Source organism: Gavialis gangeticus, unplaced genomic scaffold (genome assembly GCF_001723915.1).
Source record: "Gavialis gangeticus isolate Ggan-Ray unplaced genomic scaffold, GavGan_comp1, whole genome shotgun sequence".
NCBI lineage: Eukaryota > Metazoa > Chordata > Crocodylia > Gavialidae > Gavialis > Gavialis gangeticus.
This window is the reverse complement of record NW_017729025.1, coordinates 63,165,517-63,192,341: the sequence shown is the minus strand read 5'-3', so window position 1 is coordinate 63,192,341 and position 26,825 is coordinate 63,165,517. Positions and strand designations below refer to the sequence as shown.

The following is a 26,825-nucleotide window of genomic DNA, read 5'->3' as shown; positions in this document are numbered from 1 at the left end:
AAAAAAAAAAAAAAAAAAAAAAAAAAAAAAAAAAAAAGATTTATCTCTGTGGTAACTCTAAGTAATTGATATACAGACAAGGTTTGGTTCCAATTTGCCAGCAATAAAGTTGTAATAGGGTTTTCTCTGCAATTTTAGCCTTAATGTGCTCATTCCAAAGAGCGGTATTTTTCCAAGCGAACAAATAACATCAGTAAAGCTTACGATCAGTAATAGCCCCACACTGATGCTCACATTAAACTTGTTAAATCAATTCACAAGACACTTTCTAAAGTGGACTGTCTGTTTATTTTGACTTGCACCCTGTGAGGATTATCCATCAGTTACATTTATTTGAATGATCTTTACATTTGAAATTTGTAATTATTTGTGCATGATTGTGGTTACAAATCTGTCTTCACATTTTTTCAGCGTTATTTTGGGGACTTTTCATTATTTCACCTTTGTTATCTGAAGGGTGTGAGTATTTAGTGATAGGAAATACTTTGTATAGTTTGTTTAGCCTCATCTAAATCCTATATGAGCACATTGCTGCATACTTATTGTAGGTTTGCCAGTCACTGTATATTTCATATTGCTGTTTACTAAAGGTAACAATCCACTGTATGCAGGCTTGTTCTTCTTGGATAAAAAATTAACATATAAATAATGTAGGATTACAGCATTTTGAAATAATTAGCAAAATGTGGTAAGTACTAAATGATTTATTAAAGATGTAATTTACTCAGATTTGCTGCATAAAATATTAGAATGTGAAAAGCCATACTGTACTCTGCAAGGAATCATTTTGTAGATGGTTAATCTACCAACTCTGCTTCATTTTTCAACTGGAACAAACTTAGCATGCTCCTGCATACTGGTTTTTTGTCAGTAAATACAAGGAGAAATCCAAAGTAATCAATCTTGCTTATCAGTAGTACTCACTGTGTTTCCCTCTCCACTGTTTTACCTTTTTTGGCTCCATAAAACTTAAATAATTTCAATGAAAAATACGTGAGTTTGAAAGTTTGGTATATTTATACAATAGTGAAATATTTTAAAGTGAAACTAAATACTGTGCCTCCACACCTAAATAATTATATTATGTCCTATACCTAGTAAGTTAATTTTATGCGATGTCGTGCAAAGGGCCAAGGTCCTGGAAAAAATCAGAGAAGGCCACAGGATATGTCTTCTCCTTCATGAAAAACTTGATCACATGTTCATAGCTTAAATTTCCATAGATTGTTATGATTACCTACCATTTTGTTGCATTCCCAAAGCTGAGTCCACATATGTAGCACAGTGCGAAAAAAACCTGCTGCCAAGGAAATGTTCCAGCTGTCCCTTGCATGCCTCACTTCCTTCCTCCATTCAAAATAATCCTTTATTTTCCATCTATGTATAAGTAACAGTTTATAAGGGACACGTGATACATTTAAAATGATTAACAGACTGGTTAGAAGAAATATTCAGACAAAAAAATTGTGGGGGAGGGGGAGAGAAAACTTTTATTTTGTTTTTTAGCCCTAGCATTTGTTGAATTTACACATCCACTCTTGTCAGTTGGGGAATAACATTCATTCATATATTCCCTCCAGATTGTCCCTCATCTAAATGCATCTTCATCCCCATTTACTCTTAGTTTTCCCCCATGTGTTTAGGGACTGAATTTGGGGTTCATTTTAATGAGGGATCTCCTTTTGTTCCGTATGACATACCACAAATCTATCCATGAAAGAATACTGCTGTGCCATGAAGAACAAAAAAAAGTCTTTCACCATGTCTATGAATATCTCAGGCCATCACTTCCTTTTTCCACACTTTTGATTCTTTCACATAGAAGAAATTGAGATCTCATTCCTTATGTAACCATCTTTTTTCAAACTAGAAAAAGAAATGTAGTAGTCTGATCTTGCTAAGTTCTTCTTTTCTTTAGAGAGCCCGTACAATACCTGTGCAGCTCCTAAATCCACTTACCACTTACTTTGACCTCGTTAGTGGAACTTAAGTGGTACATAGGATTTGTGCAGGCTCACTGGATAGGCCACACAAATCTTGTGTGGATTTGTAATGTGTAAAATAGAGGAAACGGAGATATTTTACTGGAAAGTATGATTTACTAGTAACTTTGTTATGGTTTCCTTTGTCCCATCTTGTAATACAAATCATGGAGATCTTTAAATGAGGTTGTTTGAAAAAGGTTACAGAATAAATAAAAGTCATAAGCAAAAATCAATTATAGAAGACTACATGATTTGACAACACTTCAACTACTATTGTTCATTATCATATTTTAAGTAGATTCTGTCCTCCTACCTTAGGATTGACTGACATTTACAGTACTTTGCTGATCTCCATATTTCCTACACCTCATAAGCCAGCTACAATTTTGTAAATGTTTTGATACAGTCTCCTCCCCTTAATTTTTTTTTGTGACTTATTTGGTTTGATTAAGAATGGATTAAGACATGGTTAAGTTGTTAGTTTAGGAAATTTCTTGACTAAAGGGGAATTGAATGGGTGGGACTCTTACAGCTTAGTTGCTTCCATCAGGTCCCATTCTTAGATTCTGGAATATGGAGAAGTGGTTGGGAGTACAATACAAATGAGTGTGTTGACAATTGACAACTTACTGAAATATATAGTAAATTGCATAAAAATTGTTTTACATTACCAATTATCTGTATGATCTTAGCTGTTTGCAGTTAGTGTCTCCATGCCTCATCCCTAGAGATGGGTGCAGTTGTGTATTTTGGGTGGAATGATAGTAAAATGGGTGACAAGTAGACGATAATAAATATGATTACCAATAGGGAATTATTTATTGCATCCAAGTATAGTGCTGGTCTTTTAGGCACTTCCACAGTTTTGTCAGCATAAATTGCTCCTGATCTGGAAAATATTCCATGTGTACCAGAAGAAATGTTGCAGAGCCCATTGACTTATTATGATTTACCTCTTTTTTTGCTGTCAGAGTATGCATTTATTGATGACTGACTCTCTGTACAATTCAGATCTTTCTAAATTTTGGCAATTCATGTAGCATATGCATCATTGTATGTCATTAAAGAAAGTCTGGAATTGGGAATGAGACAATAACTTAAAAATCAGTTATTATTTAACAGGACTATACATTTATTTGCTTGGCTTTTTTTGTACTGGCAACTAGATAACTGTGAGTCTGTCACTTGTTCAGTTACTTTGTTCTCGTTTTCTTTTGTTTTGCTATGTAATGTTTAAATAAATCATAACTTGCGTGAATGGAAGAAATTCATAGTTTTGTGTAGACTGGTATGATTTTGTCCTGGTGGAAAAATCTTTCTAAAGTAAACTTTTAGAGTAGCTTTATGAAGCCAGCGAAAGAAGTAGAAGACAGCCTTCTTAAATAGCTGGTGGTTTTATTTAAGGAGATTTGATTTAAATAGCGTATAAGTAGCTTGGCATTCTTTCATTGGCAGATACTTATTTTCAGTTGAGAGTTCTCTAGTTTAGTCGGAGATCTGTACTGAGACTAATTGGGCCATTGGACTAGAGTATTTAAAGCATGTTAGTTTTTCTAGGCAGCAGTGCACAAGGGAGCACTAGCCATCTTTGATACGCAAAGCTGAATGATCAAGAACCCATGAAGAGCTGGGTCAGTGGGGGAAAATTACAGTGCAAGTCTAGAATGAGGCTTGAATTCTTGTATGTAGATGGATTTAAATGTCTTACTTGCTTTACCTCTCCCCTTTTCCATGCAGTAATATGTTAACAATGGTGGTGGACTCAAAGATATAGGAGGTCCTTTCCAGTCATAGTTTTTTTGGTTTCCTATTTTCCTAAAAAGATTTAGGATCTTTTGGGATCCCTTCTTGGATTTAGATAAACCATTCTGGAGAACTTCCCTTTGTCCAGTGTTAAGCTATTTTGATTTTTTTTTCTTTTTTCAACTATAAGTATGAGTCAGAATAAAGGACTTGGTCTTGTATATTTTTTCAGCTGATTAGCTGCATCTACCTATGGACAAGTATGGAAGAAGAAATCCTTCTTGAAGCAAAATGTTAGCTCTAAGATGAAGTAGTAGTTTTCTGGGTTTTTTTAAACTTTACTCTCCTAATAAAAATAGTGTACGTAGTTGCTTTACATCAGTCTCAGACAATACCCAGTGCAGAATTTAATTGTTGCCTTTTTTTTTTAAAAAAAGATCAGGTGTTTCTATGAGATTTACTAACTTTTATTTAACAGATCTAGTGAGTGAACTGTTGCATAACAGTTCATTATGCAGGTTTCCTCTGCCCTAGGCCACTTTAGCTTATGCACTGACCTGTTCAAAAGAGTCTCTTGGGGGTTTTTCTGCATGTATAATACACAGCCTCTTTTAAAAGTAATTCTTTTCATTCAATTGACTCTGCTCTTTTTACTGAATGACATACACCATATTCATGGAAAAAAGAAGATACCAGCTTTACTGGGAAAGGGAAGCCAATGACTGATAAAAACATAGTAATTAAAAAAAAATACATTTGCATGTTCCTACTGATGTTCTTCAAAAAAGACAGAAGAGCAACATTCTTATGAAACTGTTAATAATTTTGACTGATGCTAATAAACTTAACAGTGCTAATAATATTTGGTGTACCACATATGAAAGGGTGGGAGTTGACTGCACTTATAACTGAATTGTTATACTTAAAACTGACTTGGTCAGTTTCAGTTCTCTTCCTGACCCCTCCACAGCGTTAAAAACGGCCCAGTATGACTGTTCTTCTAGAAGTGACTGTACTGCCAACTGCTGGCCATTATATATTGTAAAACTGTTATTATCAGAGGCCTAATTGCTGCCAGCACTTTTTACCTATGACCCTGAATTGGCTAAGTTACTTATTATCTTTGCCCTTCGGTCACAATTAGAAGAAAAATGTATCTGAAGAAAAATGAATAACAGCATTTGAATCATCCCTTCTGGTGATTCTATTTGTATCTATTCTGTCTTGATTAACTTGTCCTTTTTTTCCTTTTCTTTTCTTTTAATCAAATATTGTTAGGGCTTCTGATATCCTTTATCAAGTATAATGCCTTAGTGTCCAAGCTACGTGCTGGGGATTTCCTCAAAGGTAGGGAGAAGAGATCTTGTGTTATGGATCCTGGTCTCCACAGTCATGGAGAGCACTGTTGTTGCTCCGTAGCCATTACTACAGGTGGACTGAGAACTGAAGTGGTTTCTAGATCTCTGTGAAGGGAGGCCAAGACAAGATAGTCTCCATGGTGTACAAGTCTGTGAGAGCCTACCATGGTGATTATAAGAAGTATGATCACTGGTTTCAAAGGCAGAGGAGAGGTCAGGGAAGACGAGCACAAAATAGACACACTATGGTTTACTCTTGAAGAGATCATTAGTGACCCTAGTGAAAGAAATTGAGTGGTAAAAAATGGTTTGTAAGGAGTCAAGGATGTATTTAGGGAAGAGGAACTTGTAGCAGTTATTGTAGGTCATTGGAAGATGGAGAGCAAGGTAGGGTCAAATGAGTTAGGTTTGTTTTAGGATGGAGAGACCATAACAAGCTGTGAAAAGAAAGAAAATTGGTGAGAGTTACAAATTGGTGAGGGACAGAAGAATGGAGCAAAGAAACTAACGAGGCAGGAGGGGACTTGGGTCACTGTGGTAGGTGTAGCAGTTAACAAAGGAAAGCAGACAAAAATGGCAAAGTGGTATCAGAAATGAGTAGAGAATGAGGGAGAGCTGGAGAAGAGTTAGAAAAGGGGGAAGGAAGTCTTTAGGTGTGAATCAATATTTATTTGTAAAGTGTAAAAGTTAGTTGGGAAAACAGGCCAAGCAAATATTGATTTCAACCAAGAACTGGTAGGTAGCCTTTAATATTGTTGTTCCTTTTGTTCACTCTAGCAATAGAAGTTGAACTCTTCTTTATTTACTTACAGGCTGGTATGGTACAGCTAACTTTGATATAGGCTTTTAGACTTGCTACCAGCGATCTGTAGCTTGACCTGTGAAAACTGTCCTTTCTGGGCATCAAAAGTAATATAGTTTTAAAGAGCAGTACAGGGCCTTTCCTAAGTGACCTGCCAATCATGCTAAACTGAAATGTTATTTGCACTGATTTTGGAATGCGGCTTAATAATCCCCGGAGGACTGAACTCAGACCATGAAATACATTTCACTTTGGACCCGAGGACAAACTTGCAGTCTGGTTCTGAAGGTGAAAGCTGGTGTTTTTATCCAATAAGCCTCATGGCCTTAAGCAATTCTGTAACTTGTTGAAAGCTGTTACTAGGTAGGTATATGCAGCTTTGGATGTTTTTTTCCTCTCTTAAGAGCTCTCAAACAATCTACATAAAGAATATTAAAGTGCAAAATAGAAATGGTTCAATTTCAGAAATATTAGAAGTATGACAGAGTAGATAAGCACCTGACAACAAACTTACAGTGACAAATATTTAGTGTTTTACTATTTCAGTTTTCTCACCAGACAGGTAGTTATTTTTATGTGCTACATACAAATACAGTATGAGCACTGTGATTTTTTGTTGTTGTAAATTTACCTTTTTGCTTAACACACTGATATTTTGATAGACTTTTTGAATATATGAGGACATTTGAATACTTGTATTTGTGGCAATAAGTAATCAAATTTCCATGCATCTCACATTAAAATAATTACTAAAATTACTGTAGGCTACATGATGAAAAGCAGAATGTTGTTAAAGCAAATTCTATTTATATAGCCTTCTTAGTTATTTCAGACTTTCTTTTATAATAAATACTAAGCTAGTCCAAAGATAACAGAGAAACAGATTTGATTTGAACTATAGTTTCTTGGCTTTCATTTTATTATAATTATTTTGCATATAAGAAATTTCTTTCCATCATTTCCTGGTTGGTAACATGTACAGTGTTGCAGTACATAACTGATTTTGAGTCCATAAAAAGGAAACGTCGCAATTAAAATACCATATTCTTTACACTAGTTCTTTATTTCTTCCAGCTTCATTATACACTGAGATGGATTGTATGCAATGTATGATAAAGTTGATTGATTGAGTTGCATGCCAGGATCTAAAAGGTCATATTTTCACCTAGTTCCCTTCAAATTTATTAGATACACAATGCAAGTGTTTTCAGTTGTATGATAAAATACAAATACATATTTGACATAATTAATAGAAGTAGATTTTTTATTTCGTCACATCCTATTAAAGACAATTAGGAAAATAGAAGTATAAAAGTAAGTATCAAAGACTTGGTACTTGCCAGTGGATGAAGAATGCAGGAAATTCAGGCCCCACCAGGGAAGCTTGCCGTTCACTTCAGCAGGGTCAGGATTCTGCCAAAATACCTTTTAATATGGTAGCTTCTCTCCATTTATTGTGAGGCTTTTCAGAGGAGTCATTGGGTCTTGGAATCGTGCTCCAATGGGCTTTAGCGAAGTAGCAACCTAAACACTTTTGAGAATAACATTGAAAATTTCTGCATCTCTCTACTGATGAAGAAAATGCATAGCCCTTTTGTCAACAGCCTGCCTGAAGTTTTTGAATTTGCAGAAGACAAAGTTAAATATATTTATAAGACATGTTATAGGTAGGCTTTGCAGGATTTGATTGCTATTGGTAAACATTGATAGACATTGATTTCACCTTACACAGACCCACGATAATCAAAATATATAGAAAAGGTACATAAGAAAAATGATGGCTGATGGAGTGTGTTGTTGGAGTGTGTGACAATAGGAGGAGCACTCCTGCAGAACTATGCTGACTGTTGTTTGGACTGCAACTCCCAGAAACCCCAGGGGACTGGGAACAAAGGAAGAGGAAGTGGCAAAGTGGATGAGGGAGCTACGGGCAAGTAAGCCAGGTCTGATGGCAGCTCTGCTGCTCAGCTGGCATCAGTCCTACAGTAGTTACTGTTGCCATTAATAAATAGTCTGCCCTCACACCCTTAATTTTGCATAGTCCTGAAAATTTAAATTGATGACAATCAAAATACATGCTTAAAAATAAACGTCACTATCCATTGACATTATTAAAAAAATAAAAATGGAATTCTGTCAAGCCTAATTATAAATGTCTCATCCACAGAAAATCCTCTTCTTTTCTGTTTTCTGGTAAGCAGAGTAAAAAACTCATCTTCCATAGTGCCATGGGTACTCCCAGAGTATTCAGGGCATGTCCAATTCATAAGTACAAAAGATTAAATAGTTTGAAAATTACTTTAAAGACTAAAAAATGATAGCTGCATTTCATGCCAAAATTATTATTTCTGTTAAGATTCGTATCAGTATATCACTAATTTAAGCAGCTGCAAATTGTATGCCATTAGGAGGGGAAGGAACTTTACAGAAAAGTATATTAAGTATCTTCACCAATATAGCATATTATATCTCCACTTTTATTAATTAGAGAATAAACTTTCTAAAGAGTTATGACTTGATTTCCTCTTGCTGAAGATGGAACTTGTATCTTCATTTTTGTGTTTGCAAAAAGATTGCCTATGGAAGCATGTGGGGGCAGTCTGGGACATTATTCTCAAACACACTGCTAAATAAAGTAAAATGGAGCAATGATCTGGAAATTAAGATGTTTATCCCATGCATTCTGTTTTTGCTTCTTTATAAATTAATCACTTCCATAAGCATGTACATTCTTATTATTCAAGTCACTAAAAAGTATAGTGTTTGTGTATGTCATTTATATTGTATACATGCGGTAAATTTATATGTAATGAATGTAAATGAACTTAAATTTAACTTTTGGAAGTTGCACATTTTTTAAAAATTAAAACAGAAGCAGTTGCTTTACTATATATTTTATCAAAATTAAAAAGACTAATAAGTGTAACTTAATTCCCTGCTTTTCAAGCATTCAGGGCTTTTGAGAATCAGGCCATAAACTTTTAACTTATTTAAGTTTCATTAATTTATGACCTGCTAATTAGGGTGATCATTACTAAAAGGTGTGTGAGAGGAGGAACAGCTTTTATTAGTGCTTTGTAATGGGCTAGCATGTCAAAATAGAGTTTATCCACTTATCTGAAGATGAATATGGTCCCTTAATTAGTTGCATGGTGTGGTGTCTGGATTATTAGACTAATATAGTCACATGACTTTTTCCTGAGGGACTAACTCTGGCTTCTTCCTGTAATCTCTTAGTGGACCTCACCAATTAACCATGTTATAGAACTATCATGTGGGATTTGGCAAAATGCCACATCATTGGACATTTTTGCTCAGCAAGAGTATTGGGACTAACTTACTTTGGGTAGTTTGGGAAATGAATTTTTCTGGGAAGGGCAAGGGAGAAGGTCAGAACTGAAGTTATTAGGCAATAAGAGTTAAATTTTCCTGGCTGCTTGGAGCCACCTGGAAAGGGACTATTTTGTGATCTGTCTCTTTCCAGAAGTCCTATAGTTACTTACAGCTTTTGAACACAAATATGTATTCAAAAAGATCTGATTAAAAAAAAGTCATCCATTGTTTGTTGGTTCCCCCATCTGTTTTTCACACTTACAAGAGAACCATTAGCATAATTAAATTAGCACTTTTTTCCCTCCACCTTTCCTTATATTGACGTGTACTGTAACTAATATATTTATACACTTATATGTGAAGATGTATTTTATAATGAAGTTACAAAATTGGATTGATGATGTCACCTGCTAGAATTTATGTTAAAATGTTTCCTTGTAGGTGATAAATTAATTTTAGGGGGGAATAGGGCAGTGCAGCATCACTGAAGGACATATTAGTCATTTTCTTCACAATTTCAGTTTTCAAGTCTCTGAAGAAAATCAGATCAAATAAAATACTGTTTACTAAATTGGGGATAAATTATGTGAACAAAGAAGTACGGTTATAGTCATTTAGCTGAAGAGGTGAACACTGATCTTAGTGCCCATTTTGGTCTTGGTGTGGTACAGGTAATCTGGTCACTAAATGGCTATTATTTTTTTTTAAAGACATAACAAAATTTGCTCATACATACTTTTTTCGCTGTCCTGTAAAGATATAATGCCTCCCTTTACCATTACTTGGATACAATGCAGTTCTCCCTTTTCCTCTTTTTGGCCTTATGCTGGTTTATCATCCAGAATTTTTCCTTCAAAATAGAAGAATTAGTTCATCTGCCCCTGACATGCCCCTAGAATTCAATCTGGTACTTGTGTAACAGCACACATACAGAAATAGTTTGCAGGAATAGCCTGCTAGAGGAAGTGAAGCAAAATGTTGCATACGTTTGGAGATGATAAATAGGCAGTGTTTAATTTCATATATCAGATTTTTGTGAAGACTGTTGGCTCAATCTTCTGTCTTGTCAAAAAATATTTCCAGGTATTTAATGACAGGAAATAGTGAGGACTAGAAGTGTGTGAGAGAGAGTCAAGAAGAAATTAAAAATACTATGTTTTCCTCATTAGGAGCTCACTGAGGTTTCACAAGCACATAAGGTGGCAGTCTAGTCCTTCTTCATCCTCTAAGTGGCCATTTAAATGGAAGTCAGAGATTTGTAGGTAGACCCTCCCTTTGGGTGAGGAGAACCTAGAACTCAGGTTCTGTGTCTTCCCAAGTGAATGCCCTAGCCACTCAGCTATTGGGAGGGAAGGATAAAAACCTCCCTGTTGTTTTGTTACCAGTGTACATGCCTAGTTTGGATACCTGTGCAGTAATCCAGAGTTGTCCATGGACACAGAGCTTTGCAGCTATGAAGAGAATGCTTTTGGATGCGTAAGTGCCCAAAATGCCCCGTAGCGGACCAAATCTGGATACTTAAATGATGCAGAAGGGAATAGAATGCCTTGGTGTTCTGAACTGATTAATTAGGAAGGGATTTTTGTACAGCAATAAGTTTTTGTTTGACATTAGGTATGTATTTTTTGCACTAACTAAATATTAGTAAAAGCATAGCTTTCAAGATTTGTGCAGCTCTATTTATGGTATTTCATGCAAATAACGTAATGTGCTCATTTGTATATTAGGAAATAATCCCACCCCTCTGCCTCTTCTCCTTTACAGCATCTACATCTCATTCTGCCCATTTTCAAATCAGGTTCTTTTTCTCTCACTCCATTATGGTTTTTGTTCCATTACCCCTTCTAAGGTTATGTTTACACTGCAGAATGTAGTGTAATGTAGAAATACTCAAGCTAGCGCTAAACAAAGTAGCTCAGCTACTGGGAGCAGTGTAACCATGACAGCACCTAATTTAGAAGCAAGGTAGATGTGTCCACGTGAAGCTCTGTATTGTGGTTAGACTCCTCCCAGTATGGAGCTAGCTTATTTTGTGGTAGTTTAGGTTTCTCTTCACCAGAGCTGTCCAACTTCTAAGTGGCTTAGGGCAGCATGCCACGGTGACTGCACTAGCAAGGGCTACAGCCTCTCAGGTTGCACAGTGCACCTGAAGCCACCACTGCTGCATCACATGTGGGCATCCCAGTGAATTGTGCATGGATGGGCGCCCTGACTCACCTTCAGTTTCCATTATGGGTTTCACCCCTGTGTGTGGTTCAGGTGCATGCAGTAGAAGCCAGAGGAGAAGGGGAGTCCTAAGACCCTGGCTCCTGCTGTTGCTGCTACTGCAGCTGGAGCACTGGGGCTGGGAGGGCTTGGTTGGTGCATATTAACTCCTGCAGGCTGCCAGTTAGACAACCCTGCTCCACACCATATACACTGTATAAATTATGCAGTGGGTATCCTTACTACCCTTAGTCCTCTTTGATCCTCTCAGCTGTTGTCACCCCTGGGCTCCTTGATACTCCAGAAGCAAGGGGTAGCCAGAAAGGTAATCTGGCGTCCTAAGTGCCACATGGTTAGGAAAGAAAGTGTAGGGGAATGTCTTTGAGAAAAGAATAGTTATTCTGATTTCTTAGTTTTTCACAAGTAAACAGTAGAAGATTATGACTAACTATCTACATGGAGTACACGTGTTTACCTCTTAGCATACTCTTTCAGGCTATATTCAGTGATGCACATGACCGAGAGTGCACACAAGATTTAATAGAACTTTTATAGGAATCCTGCTATAGAAACAAGGCTAGAAGATCTTTCTCACTTTACCTTTGCCACATCTTTAATGTGTTAATGTATTACATTGTTTTTAGACAGAAAATGTCTGCGTGATAAACACCATAAGTGGTTGGGACGCTGCAAGTGTACAGATACCTGTTATCTCAGATTTGATGGAGACAACCTGGATAGAGAGTCAGACCAACAGAAAGTGGCTGGCAGCAGCAGCGGCAGAAATAGTAAAATAATGTTTTTAACCAGTAACATAATAGGTTTCTCCCTTGTGTATTTTTCCTCTGACAATCTCTTACCTGCTACAGTGTTCATAAGAAAAATTCTGTAGCTCTTTCAATGGTTCTACTTCTGTCTAAAGCTGCCTAGCTGTGGAAGACAGATTTTCCCATTTATGTATGGGAAATACAACTGTTGATCTGACCGTTGTGTTTATTTTCACCCACAGAAAATGGTGACATATTCTGAGTAATTTTGCATTAGAAATGATCAGTGTTGTCCAGCTTTGGTCAAAACCTTGGTTATTTATTTCATTTGATAGCATCTCTCCCAGAATGGTGATTCCCTCTCTTCCATAACCTACAAGGAATTATGCTGATTCAGTACTATAAAGAGGGAAGAGTGGGAGCTCTTGGGCTCCCATTGCTTCTAAAAATGGAGATGCTTAGCTGTGTGAAGATGCTGAGTTAGAAAATTTAAAGAAAATTTTGCTTGGGAAACACTTTCTTGCAGTATGATGAGTATTACTTCACAATTCCCCTTTAAATATTTGCCAAGCCTTACATTTCTAGGCATTTGAAATCTAATGAAACCATTGCCAAAGGTAGTATTGGTGCAGACACCTTGGGGCCCTTGTGGGGAGGGGCTTGCTGATCAGTCAAAAATAACAGCACAGACCTGTTGATGAATGTTAATGTTTGACCTGAAAGAATGTTAACAAGGACTTCAATGTATCCATTAAACATACAAACAGATAGAAAAACAAACCCATCCAGGGCCCAGGTGATAAACATTGGTGCTAAAGGAAAGGGGAAAAAAAAAGATTAGACTGGAAGACCATTATTGTATCAAAATGATGCATCTGCAAGCTCCTTTCTTGAGTGTTTTATGACTAAGCAAACACATATTCTTGTGGGCTTCTGCAGTAAATGCTTCTCCTTTATTACTTGATAGCCACTTAGAATTTACCCTGATTTTTAACAGTACTAAAATACAGTATGAGGAAAATTTATTTTAAATAAAATAAAGCTACATTCTTCTAAACTGGAGGCATAATATTAATACTTAAAATACGCAGCAACATGCTGGGAAAATGGGATAGTTATTTAGATATATTATAAAATGTATTCTACTACTTTGATGTGATTCACTACTATTTCACCAAACCAATTTAACAGTCGCCTGTGGAGAGGGAATAGTGCAATTAAAATTAGTAACAGAGATTTTCACATTCATATATCTAAATCAGGGATGGGTGATAACGAATTAAATACTTTTGCTTCTTGTGAAGTCAAATCAGTATTAAATGAATCTGAAATAGAATTCATATTTAAAGAGTCAGCCTATGCATTGAGTTACACCATCTGGAGGCAGACTTTCTCAGAACTACTAGGTATTTCAGCTTTTTTGTTAACCTTTTTTTGGTTTTCTCTCTATTTTTGGAAATTATAATGTAAAAGTATAAATAGGATTTTATACATGGTGTGGTGTGTCTTGTGCTCCCTAAGTTGAGAACTTTGTGGGGAATGGAGAACCACTGTCGTTAAATTGCCATGGACGAAAAATAAGGAAGGTAGAACAAAAGACTGATAGCCCTGGGAACAACAGTCTCTAGACGCTTGTTAATCAGATACTGGAAAACCCAAAGGATATCCTCCAGGGTAAAGTGGCTAAATTTGTTTGCAGACATTATGAATAAGAAGTGGTTCTCTACTCATTATGGAGCAGCATAAAAAAATTACAAAGATATATTGTAGTCATTGTATGACATTGCCTCTAAAAACAAACAAAACCTCAGGCCTTTTCTGGCCAATGCCTGTAATCAAGAAGGAAGTTAGATTCTGCTTTCTAAGCAGCAAGTATATGGAACAAGAGTCCTTAGAATATGTGTATCATTCAGATGACCACAGATTAGACCAACACCGCTTCTTTCGTTACAGTTGTACCTCTTGCTGTATCACTAGGTTTGAAAAACACACAGTTATTCTAGTTCTTCAGTAAAGCTTTACAAAAACCTGAAAAGCAAATGCCATGGTACTTAGGTGCATGTAGATAGCATGCAAATTCCAAAATATATACTAGTCCTCCTTTGGAGATGTGACCAATAACTGGGCTGCTGAAGAACACAGGATCATACGCTTAAGTTAGCCTTTTAAGTTTTACCGCATTTTTGTACCAGTTCCTGTACATTTTTTGAGCATTTCCTGTATGACAATGAGTTTCCTCAGTGCCCATTGATTTCAGTTAGTATTTAAGGCATCCAGCACTTTGCAAGAACTATCTCATAATTTCCTGGGTTACATTTTTGAAAAGCATGAAGGGTATATTACAAGCTTGGCCAAAAGGGACTGAAAATATTAAACATTAAATACTGCACTGTATGTATTGGGAGTTAAAATTGTACAGTCAAGTTGATACTCTGAGTATGAAATAAAGTAAGTTAAACATGTGGCATGATTTCCTATTTATGCTTTGCCACAGTAAAAAAAATTCTAACAAAGGCTAACAGTTTCTATAATTTCTAGATGTAAGCTCAGTAATATGAAGCCAAAAGGTATGCTACACCAGCAAATTACTAATTATTTTATAACTGTTATAACTGTAATGTATCTCATGTTTTTTGAGAATGATTGCCAAGTCAATATTATAATTAACCAAGTACTTGGATCTATGCACTCATGCATATGCTGACAGAGACGTGAAAACCTTGCACTTCCATTCATTTCAAATGAGCAAAGATGGATGCAAGAAGAAGAGGATAGTTCTGGATGAGGGATAGTTGATAGGCCTGGGAAAACCTATTTCAAGGTAGGAAGTTTTTCAGGTTGCAGAAGGAAGGTAGCAGATTAGGCCATGGCACATCTATCGATTTTTTGCATTCTATAATGAAAGAATCCAAGCTAATCAGTTCCTAGGGCTCTGTTTAATTCTATTTATTTTCACCTCTAGGGAAGAACAGGGGTTTGAGACTATCCTAGTGGAAAGTAAGCAAATGAAATTACGTAAGGTGGGAGGGGCGGAGGTTGGCAGAAGGCTGTTGTAGAAACTTGTTTCTCAGATATCTTTATTAGGGTTGGCAAGCCAGTCAGTTGACTGATCAAATATTGTCAGTTGACTGAATATTTTTCGACTGATCAAAGATTATAACAATTTTATGGGGAATGAATTTTTTTGCCATTTTCTTGACAAAAATATGTTTTTTTAAATCTTTTTTTTAATACAATTTTTAATGGAAAATGTGTGCTTTTTCTGGGTATTTTTGACCATCTTGGCAATTATTTTACAATTTTTGACCAATATTTGACTGGTCGATTGACCAAACTTTATTTGACTGGTCAAATACCCAACCCTAATCTTTTTGTTGCCATACTGGGCCTGGGCATCATTATTTAACATAGTTCATTCCCATTTATCTGGATGGTTCTTTTGAGACCCACAGAACCCTCAATACAAGAATTTCTCCTTTTCTTTTCACAAAAGCTGCTATTCATAGCAACTCTTCCTCTACTGAAGAGATGAATAGGCTAAGTCCTTATGCAGCTTCCGCCAATGCTGTTCTTTCAGATAGAAGAGGTCATACAGATCATTTAGAGATGCTTCCCAGTAGAGCTGAGCACGTGGACTTTAATTTGCTCCCTGCACTTGCCACCATATCAAAATCCATGTTTAGGATACTGAGCTTTCACACAATTTGGCTTTAGTTGTTCATACAGCTTACAGGTGTAGCAATGCTTTGGGTCAGGGAATTTGTGCTAAGTAAACTTTAAGTGGCAAAGCCTTTGTCTCTATTGGAGCCTGGATATGCTTTGCCCCACCATACTCTGAAGTAGAAATACACAGTTACAGAAAAGCGTAGCTTGAGGTCCGTATGTTTGGTTTTCTTGCCCCCTTGCTATAGAACAGAAACATGGCTTTTGTATTGCATTTTGACCCTTATATAGCTCCACAGAAAAAGAGAAGAAAGGATTTATCTTGTATTCCTGTTGTCATTTGTCTCTCTTAAACTGATATATAATCCCTCTTTTGGATCTGTTAGACTGCTCTTCTATTATTTAAAATGTCTAGTTCTTTCTTTGAATATGTTCACTTCGGATAGACAGCCACCAGACCCTTTCATTGCACTCATGTGAGTACTGATGTATAGAAGTGCAGTGAATGAACTAGAGTTTACAGTTTAGTTCAGCAATTCATGAATTTAAGGCAATCCATTTTTTTGTCTCATTTACTTCAACTATTCTTTAATGCAAGGTATCTCTCTCTAGCATTGGAATAGAGTGTGAGAGCACTGTCAATTTTAAACATGTCTGTATTTCCCACAAAAGAATCATCATAAAGCACAATTGCACACTGCAAACAGTAATACTTACACTAATCCATTTGCCTGAATACATTAGAATCTATAAAAAAAACTTACATTTTTAAAAACTGACTTTCTTCTTATTTCCTGCCTTTTGATTGTCATTGTTTGCTCAGTTATAAAGTGGTTTGTTGACACCAAATATTTTAATAATTCCCTTCCAAGTCTTTGTGCCTATGCCTTTGAGAAGCTGGTATAGTAATTAAACTGTCTTTTAGTTGAAATGCTTGCAAAGCGTCCAGTTCTGTGCCTGGCAGCTGGTGATGCATTATAGAGACATTGAGCTAATCGATTAAAACCGCAGAGACATGGGAGTTGTCTGACAGCACTGTACTAGGATGAAATTAGTTGGAATTGCATGGTGAAATTAGGGGGAATACAGGTGATTGCAGCCCTTCTGGGAGAATCCTGGGTGAGAGGGACACTGTGCACTGATCCCTGTGTAATTAGGACAGTCATGTTTTAACAGTATTTCTAAAGTATTAAAATGGACTGGATAAATCAGCAGGGTTGTTTCCAGTGAACTTGGCATCCATCCACTGTGACTGAAATAACATGAAATTTTTCGGCTGCTAGGAAATGTGAAATTGGACTAATTGTCTTTTAACTAGTCTGTTAGTGTGTTAGCCTGTAGCAGGCCAGGAGACAGGATGCTGTATGCTTACAAGTCTACTGCTCGAGGCTGGGGAGTGTTACTGTATTCACAGCTTATGTTGCATAGGGCATAATAGATTAAATACAACAGAGGACAGAAACAATGGGATTAAAGATGATTTGGATATATTGGTTTCAACAGCTTGCTTATAGAATCAGTTTTTAAGTATCGTAAAATGCAGTTTCACATGGAATTCCTAGTTTCAGACAACCTGCTTCCCTTTCACTTGCTGCAGTTCAGTGGCTGTGGAAATGGCTCTACACAAATACTTAGAGACACAAAATTATTTCCCAGCATCAGTTTGCATGGCTTTTCTGGCCTAACTCTATTAAACTTTTTCTCCGTGTCAAACCATTTTTATAATTAATCTAGGCAATACTGAAGATAAAAGCCTGGTGGAGTAGATGGCAGTGAAATGTTTACTTTTTAATGCACACAACTGCACTACTATGGAGTTTCTCTATAACAGGAGAGGGTGAATGTGGCAAAAGATTAATTAGGTGTAGTGAAAGGGCCTTTCTAGGCCTCCTGCAGTTGCAAAGGGCACTAGTAGCTGTTTCTGAGAGCTTCTGGTAAGCCACGTCTTCACTCTCAGTGGGTAGCAGCTGTAGCAATGGAATTCTCCTTATACCTTGCCTCACAGGGTAGTGACAACTTCTTTTCCTCCCCCTCTGTTCAGCCAAAGCAGAGGAGCAGCTGGAGGTGATGAACTCTTTGGAATGCAGTAGTTAACTTTTGTCTGGTAGGTTATAATTGCTGCATTTCAAGGGGATTAACACAATGGAAGCTGATTATGATGAAGTGAAATTTCCTTATAAGCAGAGTAATGCAAAGGAAATCCTGCCTCTGCTTCAACAGAAGTGGGGACTGTTTTGGCTGAGGAACCAGTGTAGCAGAATTATACATTGACAGATAAAAGTGGTACAATTCAAAGAAGGATTAACCCAGTAAGAGTGCAACCACCTCATACCATTGAACTCACCTGCACAGTAGGATCCCATATCAAGTATGCCAGGGGTAGCTCATAGGGAGAATTCTGCCAACCCTTTTATTATCTGTTCTTCGTAAGATCAGTACTTTGCAAAGGGACCAAGCAGCCTGCCCTAGAAATAAGGCTGGGGAATGTCTTTTCTACTGTTCTACAACCTGGGAAAGAGCACTCTTGCTTCTTTGCTCTATGTATCCACCTAAGAGTCAACCCAGCAACTCAGTGCAGACCAGCTATTGGGCCAAGGATTTTCCTCCTTAACATCAGGCTGCAACAATATCATGCTATAACTATACAGTTGAGAAATTTTAGTTTTTGAGATCCCATATTAGATTGCATGTGTGCTTAAAGAAAATTTTACTGTTTTTGCTTTCATGCTGTTCTGACTAGATGTTGCCATACTTAACATGTTTGGATTTTTTTTTACATTTAACTTCAACTCTTAAGTGCTCTGGATTTGTGATGTTTTCCTGGGAGAGAATTACAACTTCACGGTAATGTGCTTTACTCAAAGGAACTAATGTGCATGCTGAATCTTAATTCCATTTTAACATTATTTTTGTCTGGGAGTTTAACATTAGTAAACATATTAATCTCGTTAATCTTTACATTCTGAGAAAATGTCGTAACATACAGCAAACAGGAAACCCAAAGAGAACGTTACCTTGTGATAGCTGTAATGATTTGAAGATATGTAGTATGCCATTATGATTTTAAAAGTATATATATATTTATTTTTAAGGCCATATTGCCCCTTATCCTATGGCTTCTTTCTACCAGTGTGAACAGAGAAAAGCAGCCAAAGCATACTAGAAGTAGACCTAGGGTTTAGGCTTTCATTACATCACTAGATTATCCTGGGTATGACTGTAAACTGCATCCAACTGAAGAGCCTGGTGGCAGCATGGTGGTGTTACTTGTGGCAAGGTAGCTCCTATAAAATGCCACAATTCTGCAACCTCCAGAGTAAGGTGAGTACAGGGAGCTTCAAAGCCCTAGCCCTCACTCCCTTGTTTGTACTCCTTGATTGGCTACTGCCCTCAAGGCATTGAAGGTGTGGACTTGGTCAAGGCTTTGGATTCTGTCTCAGTAGTCTAAAGGGAAGATGATAGGTCTTGGGCAGCCTCTACTCCTCCATACTCTTGTCCAGGTGTATGCATTGAAGTTCTTGGTGTGATGGTCACAGGGCTCCATGCACGTGGGTTCATCAGGCACCTTGCTAGACTTGTGTGTACTTCATGTTGCAGAGAATTGATGGTTGCCTATTACATCACTAAAGCACTGGAAATAGCCAGAGTATGTTAACCAGTTTCTTCTTTCCTTCTCAGCTATGCATTCCTCCATTTATAGATGTATTTGCACATAGAAATAAGGGACTGAAAGGGATCTCCTGAGTCATCAGGTCCAGTCCTTTGCTACTGGCAGCACCATACCACATAATACTTTTCATAAATATATCAGAACTAGTTTAAAAGAAGTTAAGTCCCCACTGCTCCCATTGGAAAATTAGACCAGAACCAAATTAATGATTAAAAACCTTTAAATTAGATGGATCAGTTTATTCATGGCCAATGTTTTTCTCCCTCCCTGGTTTTTACCCCACAGTACATTTTATAGGTAGCAGTCATATCCTCTCTCGGCTTTTGTTTTGCTAGGCTAAACAAGTCAAGTTATTCTGATGGTTCTAGAGCTCTTCTTCTGCACAAGTTCAAGTTTGAATTCAACTTTCTTAAACATATGTAGCCAGAACTGTATACTGAGGCCTCAACAGTGTCTTGCAGAATGACTAATATTGTCCAGTGTATACATAGCAGGATGCATCCTTGATGCATCCAAGATCATATCTGTCTTTTTCACAGTTGCATCACATTGATGACCCATAATCATTTTATGAAAAACAAGTACAGGCAGTCCTCAGACTTATGACACAATTGGTTCCTGAAAACTGCGTCTTAAGTTGAAATGTTGTAACTCAGAACCAATTTTCTCAGAAGAAACAATGTTACAAATGGGGGTTTGGTTTGTGAACTAAGGCCCGATACCCTATTTTCACCAAAAATACCCCAGAATTTTGTACTCAATCAATTATAGATGAGTGATATAGCTACATTAATGTATTTATATTGTAAATAGCACTGATATTGATTTGGAAGAACTTCTTTGAGGTGACTTTGCTGGATGTTTTGAAGGGTTCTTAGTTGGACTTTTTGAAGGGTTCTTGGCTGGAGTCTTCTCAGGAGTCTTGGCTGTAGGTTTTTCTGGAGTCTTGTCTGCTTTCTTAAAGAGAGTGTCCAAGGAAGTTTGTACAGATGTTCTCCAGGGAGATGAGTGATGCAGCGAACTTGTTTGCTAGCATGGCGTTGCATCGGATCAAGCATTGTATGTCGAAACTGACGTCATAAAGTTGAAACAGGGTGTCAATTTATAAACGTTGTAAGTGCAAAAAGTTATAACTCAAAACGTTGTAAGTCAAGGACTGCCTGTACACCCTTTCCACCTCACTCATTTCTAGGTAATGAGTTTCTAATTATAGCAGAAGATTTCATTAGCCTTCAAGAACATAACTGTGCAGTTCTTTTAAATCTTGTCCTATTTCTGACATCAGCCTTTCCATTCTTTCAGTAGGCTATCCTGATCCTCCTCTGTATTTTCAGTGTCTCCCCACCACCATGTTGTGTTATGCCAGCATATTCCTTCATTCTGTGCTGAGGTCACTAATGCAAATAGTTAAAACAGCCTTTTAATAACTTACCTCTAGTCTGCTATTTCCTTCTGTATTATGTCTTGCTGTCTAGTCTTAAGCAGCTCTTTACCCATCCTACAGTTTCTCTATTTACCCGTGCCATGTCTCCATCTTTTCCATATGGCAGTGTTCCCATTGCTTTACTGAATTCCAGACAGAGGAGACTTTCATGTTTAATTTTTCTAGAATATTAGTAATCTTTTAAAAAAAAAAAAGGCTTGCAGGCTATTCTGGCATAATCTGTTTTTAGTAAACTAATGTTGCATTTTATCCCAATTTTTGTATAATTATCCTTTTCTTTAGGATGTTTTTTATTAATTTAAAATATTTCTTTTCAAGAACATTTGAGCAACAATGGGCCTTGTAAGTCTGACCATTCATCTCTCAAGTAGTTCTTGAAAATAAATATTTTAGATGAATGGTCAGTTTTTGCTGGTATATCATAAGTTTGATCATTAAAGGCTGGCACATAAAATATTTTTAAGATTCAGAATTGTCCTCTCAAAATGTCTGGCATCTCCTTTGTTCTGGTTAGTTCTGAAGTCCCACATTAACCACAGGTAAAATGCTGTCTTTCACAATCATCATTACCTTCCATTTTTCCTAATACCCAAGAAGAGAGGCTGCCCCAAAAAGGAGGTGGTGACACTGAGTTCTGTCATAAGGTGGAAAGTAGTATTGTGAGGATGGCATGAACAGAGGCCGCTGGCTATCTTTGCTGATGGCAACTTCTGACGACCATCTTGCAACAGGTAATGGAAGATGGTGTTTTGTAATAGAATATTTATGTCTTTTTCACAAAACTAAGTGAACAATGAAGCTATGAAGAACAAATGAAAAAAAGTGACTATTAATCCTTTAAAATATTTACTAATGTAAACTGTCTTGGAATGTTAAAGAATCTGCGTTACTCCATTACTAAGATAATTGAGAGGAGAATAAACGTCTGATTCTCATTGCTAAATCTCTTAATGTAGGCACTTATGTATTACTTTTAACTCAAAAACTGATTATTGGATTTTCTTGCTTGTTTAGGGGTGCTTCAGTTTTCGTTCTTAGCAAAGAGCTTTAATTCCTGTTTTAATTGCAAAACTATGGAACCATGACCAACACCTACATAATACATATAGATTTGTGTGCTTGCTGATTTAGTCACATCATTAGATATATTTTATTTGTTTTATTTATTTTATTTATTTATCTTTTTCTGTATCTTGGGTATTTGTTCTAAGGCTTTTTTCAAGTTATCTTAGCTATTTGGCTTAAGAGAAAAATTCCTCTTATCCCATAATCACCAGCAGGAAACAGTGTGTATTAAAGATCTGGAGACGTTTTAAGGAAAATCCTTAGTAGGGTTTGTTTGTACATCTACCTGTAGGAAATTTAAGCACATAAAAGAAATTGATGAAAAGAGAAAGTAACCTGATTTGTAAGAGATTTCTATATGTACTCTTGCCAAAAGTGGAAATCTGACTTCCAACAAATATCAAATATTTGTCGAAGATTTCAACTCTCTTAGGCATAGTGATTAAGGAGAGAACTCTACTTTCATATAAATGATCTGGAAATGACAGGAATTGGGAAAGTCCCCAAGTTTTGAAGGCAATGATTATCTAGTCATTATTTTAATTGGTTCTTTCTTAATGACAAAATCATCAAAGGCAACGAAATATTCCAGGCAGAGGTTACTCTGACACTGCTTTGGAAAGAGAACTATTTTAGTTTAAGAGCAGTTAATACAAGGCAGAGAAGATTATGACCATAAACTAATTACATAAAAAACCCCACAAAGTAAACAAATAAGCCTCTTATTAGAAGAGTTAGTGTATTAGGTCAGAAAAATCCCTAAAGAATTGGCTGTAAATTGACCTTTTTGTTGGGAAATATTGAGGGAAAGGTATATATAAGTATAACCCTGTCTTCCTGCATCTTAGTGTACCTTGTTACTGAGGTATAGATGAGAAATCTGTCTTTTTAGGAACTTTCAGAAGCCTCAGCACTATTGTAGGTAAAACTATGATAAAAAAGTGTTATAGCTTTCACTGAAACTTTAGAAGGAGAGTACTATATAGTTTCTTGCTATACATTTGATGCATATAGAAAACATTGTAAATCATGAAGAACATTGTAATAATTAGAACAGTTTTGAGTGAAGATTATTAGTACGTCTTTGGTATTTCTTATACAGACTTCACACTGTGTTACTGTTATATATATTCAAATACAAAGTGTCAACATCATATTTAAAATTCTGTACTTTCATATCCATATTGTGTAGGATGCAGTGTGCGTGATGTAGAATATATGCAGTGCATGTGATGTAGATTCTTCAGAACTGAGCCAAATGCCAGCATCTTATTCCTTTCCAAATAATTCAGAACCTCATCAGCAGACAGTCTGGGATCTTCGCAGCTAGCAACATTCCTGCCCTTGTGATAATAGCCAATTGGTCCTCAGTTTTGGTGAAATAGAAATTTGTAGCCTGCATCCAAAAGGATACTGTTATTGTGACCCTGTCTTCACAGGAGGCATTTCAGTTGTGTTTTGATCGGCCACTGAGTCCACAGAGCTATCTTTAATGCCTATATTTTTAACTTTTCTCACAATCCTGTGGTTTGATTAGCTCAGTTCTCTAAGGGTGACTGGATGCCACCTGCCAGATGGTTTATTCATAGTGAAAGCTTAAAACTTGCCAAATTCAAGATCTAGAAGATTACTAGTTATGTGAATTCCAGGGTGGTGGGCCATCAACTGAGGACATCTCACATTCACCAGAAAGGGTTGTGTGGTAGGTGTGGACAGCAAGAACTTTCCAACTAAACCTAATTTCTGCAGTGGGTGAGAGAGTCTTTTACTTAGCAGAATATCAGACAGTTTAAGATGTCAAAGAGAATTTGCACCAAGCAAACTGGAGGTTTGCATTAATTACAGAATCACTGGTGAGCTTGTAGCAGTCTGTCCTACTTAAGAAATAGCCTATCATAGCCTGATGTCACACATGCCTTTGTTAATCATGATGTCTGCGGTAGTTCATTATATCTCATGGAAGGCAGCTTCCTGCATCTCTTCCAAGGGCTAGAACTCCACAGTCCAATCACTTTTGATCAGACACATGATCAGAAGTACTCCTGCAGCATTCCCCCTCAGAATCTAGGAACAATGATAGATCCAGTAGGACCCCATAACTTCAGACTGCTTTGGCAAAAAATGGGCTTATACATTCCATAATTGAGGCAGATACCACCACAGCCACATTTTTGTAGCAGCTTTTCCCTTTCAGCAGCTGTCATTTCCTATCTTATCAGGTCTGAATGGCTCTCAGTTCACTTTTGCCTAGATTTCCATTTCAGCATAGTTCTGAGAAAAATATAAAACTGTAAAATAGAGGTTCAAAGGGAAGGAGACTTAAAATACAGATACTATCTACTTAGTGACATTACTATAGCCCAAAATATAGTTCAAAATACTAGTTTCAATAGAAGCGTTGAACAGGAGGGATCAAAATGGAAAGGCAAGGTAGTAATTATATAAGCACTTCTGAAAGTTGATCAGATGCTTGGCAGTTTCCTGTGGAACGTCTCTGAAAGGAAAAAGTGAACACATGTTTTGTGATTACAGAATGAACTGTGTTTCAGACCACTTTCAGTCAAGTGTCTTACTACTACAGCATGTTCAACTTCCTGTAGATCTGTTAACACAAAGTATTTTTGGACTGGACCTCTTGGTTACAGAGCATGTGATTCCCAACTGTGTTGACATGATAGGTCCAACTGTGTTTTATACTTTTAAGCTATTTTCTTCTGGGGATCTGTGACCAGACGCTAAATGAAAAGATTCAGATACACCTTCAAAAAAACCCAAACATTATTTCATTTACTCATAGGTACATAACATACAAATGGAAGGTAAAAAATTATATGTCTATATGTATATTTTCCCTTACCTAAAACTTAGTATATCCTTGCAAGCTGTGGAAAGTTCCATTTAGATCTGTTACCATCACCTCTGGCCTGGAGAAAGCAGATCACACTGCTTCAGTCTCCCTCCCTCCCTCCCTGTTAGAGACTTGATTCAGCTGTAGTCGATGACCCACTGAGTCCTCATCTTGTTTTTGCTGGGGCTAGCATCTTTAAGGTGTTAGTATCCCTTTGATCCTAGATTCAGTCTGAAAACAGTAAACTTTGCCAGCTCAGTTAAAGCCAAGATGGAAGTATTTCCGAATTAATAATTTCTCTGTTATTTTCTCCAGCACCCTGACTTTTTTTTTGTAATGCAGTACAAGCCACTTAACATACCAAGGGGAAAGGCAGAAAGTCATTTAAATTGTGCAGAGGCACTAGTTATTTGCTAAATTGCATTGATTTTGAAATTAGGCACTGCTTAAGCAAATTTCGACCTGCCAGTTAATTCCTACAGGAACAATCTGATACCATTCAAGAGTCATACCACATTAAGGCTGGTTACCTTCTTCGAGCACAAGCTCAGTCCCTCCTCAGGAGTTTGCACCTCATTAAGGCTTGTTACATTATTATTCAGAGCAGCTTGCCTCTAATAACAGCCTTCAAATTGTTGCTAAAAGTGAAGAACTGACAGAAGTTGAAATGCAGTAGAAGGAATAGCCACTAGGGATATGTGAAGTGGGCTGTATGCAATTTGGATTTGGATTCGGCCTGATTCAGGGGACAGAGATTCGATTCGTTAATTTGGATCGCTGTCCCGATTCGATTCAGCTGAATCCAAATCTGAAGATTCGTTGCTGATTCAGAGAATCAGCAGTTCAGCTATACACAGTTTTAATGTTTTTTCTACATACCTCAAGGTACCAAGCAGCTCGTGAACACTGAGTTGGTGGGGTGGATGGAGCATCCCACAGGAGTGCAGGGCACCCCCTGCGTGCTTGGCAGCAGACCCCCCCACATGTCCCTGCAGCTCAGCGATTGGCTGCGAGGGTACCCCAGGGGCTCCCCCAGACCCAGGAGGCACCAGTCGCCAAGCCAGAGTGGCACCAGTCACCGAGTACATGATAACTTTGTTCCAAAGTACTTGGTATGACATTACTTGGGTCCCATTGGAAATTCACATTGGTTCATATATGTCTCCCTATTTATAAATTAAATTATTTTGGAAATCAAGGCACACAGTTTCTTTCTCTTTGCAGGTAGGAGTTAGTGGTGACAATTTAAACACACTTGTTGATGCTCAGCGAGGAGAGTTCAAGGTCATATTTCTTGTAATAATAAATGTAATCCACTATTCTCTCTGAACCTTCTGTATAAAATTACAGTATGTATACAAAAGATCTTAATTTTTTAGACTTGTTATATTGGACAATATGTGTTTAAAAGCTTGAGTAACAGACAATGTTTTAAAATAGGGAATATTTAAATTAGTACATCAGAAGCATATGCCAAATGTATTTCCTTGCATATAACTGTATGTAGTTGTTGCTGTTTTATTTTTATTGTTTTTTTCTAGGGGTTTCTTTTGGGAGGGGAAGGTTGAGGGAGGAGGGTTTGAGTCTTACGTTTCTGAGGGCCCAGGTTATGCTACCTCTACATTTTTCTGAAGATCTATACGTATCTCTATTTCTGCATCATACCATTCCTTTCTTCTCAGTCTTCTTTCATGCAAATAATGCCAAAGTAAGAGCTTTTTCATACACTTTTTTCAGACACAGCTTACAGTGGAAAAGGAAATCCAAATTCTGTGTGCATCTCACCAGGGCAGAAAGCTTTTAAAGATTTCATTGCCAGATAAGGAAGTGTGTCCAAAAGGGCTTTATAGCTGAAGGAATATCAGCTCCCAGTGGCCTACAGACTTATTCAACCAGGGCGGCTGTCTCCTCATGGGTAAAGAGAAAATAGGCATGAGTGATT

At 37.1% G+C, this 26,825-nt stretch overlaps 1 protein-coding gene across 3 annotated transcripts in view; it reads left to right on the top strand.

The window, feature by feature from the left end:
* The window catches only part of NPAS3 (neuronal PAS domain protein 3), a 992,068-nt gene that overhangs the window by 336,639 nt on the left and 628,604 nt on the right, over nucleotides 1-26,825 (top strand). The window lies entirely within an intron of this gene.